This window comes from Electrophorus electricus, chromosome 18 (assembly GCF_013358815.1).
Source record: "Electrophorus electricus isolate fEleEle1 chromosome 18, fEleEle1.pri, whole genome shotgun sequence".
NCBI classification, from domain to species: domain Eukaryota; kingdom Metazoa; phylum Chordata; class Actinopteri; order Gymnotiformes; family Gymnotidae; genus Electrophorus; species Electrophorus electricus.
The window spans coordinates 2,484,004-2,486,503 of record NC_049552.1 but is presented as its reverse complement, the minus strand read 5'-3'; positions in this window follow the sequence as shown (position 1 = coordinate 2,486,503).

Sequence of the window (2,500 nt, the reverse complement as noted above, 5' to 3'; positions counted from 1 at the left end):
CTGTTCATTATTTTTTATATTTCAAATGATTGTAACACATTCTCCACTGTGTCCTCAGCAATGCCCTGTAACACTGTGAGGTTGGTGATTTACTGTAACACGGTGAGACTTCATCAGCCTTTGTGTGGATCACACTTCCTCTATGTGAGCTCAATTGGATAAAACATACAAAGCTCGCAGGTGAGAGAGGGAAAGTGACGCCTTCACACCTTTCGAAGACAACACAAAGCCCCTCTCGATACGCCCATGAAGACACTCAAAGACTCAAACATGTGAAAACCTTGCCATGGTCCCACCCTGATTGCAACCAGTCAGACTCAGTGGCTGGACTGGTTATACACGCAAGCTAAAGAACTAGAGTCCTTAAGAGGCTTTAGGAGACACGCCCCCCCCCCCCCCCCCCCCCCCCCTGCAGTGGTATTCAGGCTTAAGGGTGTGTATTGGCTGTTGGACATCTCTCTTATCGTGGACGTGATCAGTGCTCCAGATCAGGGTTGAAGTAAGGAGCTTTGTTTGGGCCTAACGGCCTATCACAGATCGGATGGGCAGTATGGCAAAGACCCAGCGCCTCAGGGAAGGGCAGCAAAGTGCAGGTGTGACTCCTTTGGCTTGCCGTATGGATCTGAACCCCTGAACCCTGGGATCCTCACAGCGAATGTCACGTCTGAGTTTATGAGTGTCATCTGAGTTGGGGATCAGACAGACACAGTAGAGGGGTGTTCTGACCTGAGTTTAGCCTTGGTGGAGGGTTTGTGCATATAGACACACTCACAGATCATGTGACTCAGTAAATTGGATCCACACAGGGATACGGTCCAGTTTCAACCACTTAAATCTTCACCTGGCCTGTGTGGAGCATTGCTGGCAGTTACACACGGGTTAATATACATTCTTACACAACATTGTGATTTTCCCCTTATATTCTAAGGGGAATGTTTCCTACTCCAGATCCTGTAGACTCCCTGCTCCCTACACACACACACACACACACAGACACACACACACACACACACACACACACACACACACACACACACACACACACACACACACACACACACACTCTCTGTGGCTGGTAGCTCTGTTTGCCTTGGGCCAACGTTCTCCACTACTCTGAAGACACATTACAGCTTAAACTGCTCAAATGAGGAGGTGGAGAACTAAACTGAAACATCAGAAGAAGCCTAACCACAGGGGAGATCGCAGAGAGGGGGGATGGGGCAGAGGGGATGTAAGAAGAAGCTAGAAAGGCAGAGGAAGAGGAGGATAAGGTGTGATGGAAAATTATGGAGAAGGAGAAAATAGTTATGTGGAAGAAACAAACCTCTCTATTTTCTCTCTCCATCCATCTCTCTCTCTCTCAGAGCTCACCCCTTCACACCAGAGCTCACCCCTCCATGCCAGAGCTCACCCCTTCACACCAGAGCTCACCCCTTCACAGCAGAGCTCACCCCTCCATGCCAGAGCTCACCCCTTCATACCAGAGCTCACCCCTCTATGCCAGAGCTCACCCCTTCATACCAGAGCTCAACCCCTCCATGCCAGAGCTCACCCCTTCACACCAGAGCTCACCCCTCCATGCCAGAGCTCACCCCTTCACACCAGAGCTCACCCCTCCATGCCAGAGCTCACGCCTTCACAGCAGAGCTCACCCCTCCATGCCAGAGCTCACCCCCTTCACACCAGAGCTCACCCCTCCCTGCCAGAGCTCACCCCTCCATGCCAGAGCTCACCCCTTCACAGCAGAGCTCACCCCTCCACGCCAGAGCTCACCCCTCTATGCCAGAGCTCACCCCTCCATGCCAGAGCTCACCCCTTCACACCAGAGCTCACCCCTCCATGCCAGAGCTCACGCCTTCACAGCAGAGCTCACCCCTCCATGCCAGAGCTCACCCCTTCACACCAGAGCTCACCCCTCCCTGCCAGAGCTCACCCCTCCATGCCAGAGCTCACCCCTTCACACCAGAGCTCACCCCTCCATGCCAGAGCTCATCCCTTCACACCAGAGCTCACCCCTCCATGCCAGAGCTCATCCCTTCACATCAGAGCTCACCCCTCCATGCCAGAGCTCATCCCTTCACACCAGAGCTCACCCCTCCCTGCCAGAGCTCAGCCCTTCATACCAGAGCTCACCCCTCCATGATAGAACTCACCCTTCCACAGCTGGTAGATTACCACTCTTATGGACACTGCTGTGTGTAGGCCTTCTCCTCAAGCACTGTGTGTGGTTCTCCATTGGGTGATTGCCACCAACCGTTGTGCCCCAAGGTCTCAATAAATAGAATGTTTCACCATAAATGTTTTTTTTTTTTTTGGTCACAAACCTGATACTATTTATTCTTCATTCTGTGATTGTTCCACATTGACCCCTCTCTTCAATGTCATGGGTCAGAGTCTTTGGAAGTTGGGCTTCCTCTTTACTGTCTCGTTTGTCTTTGGTTGCTGGTCTTCTCTGGCTGTGAAGGGCAGGGAACAGAACTGATCTAAACCTCTGCAGACG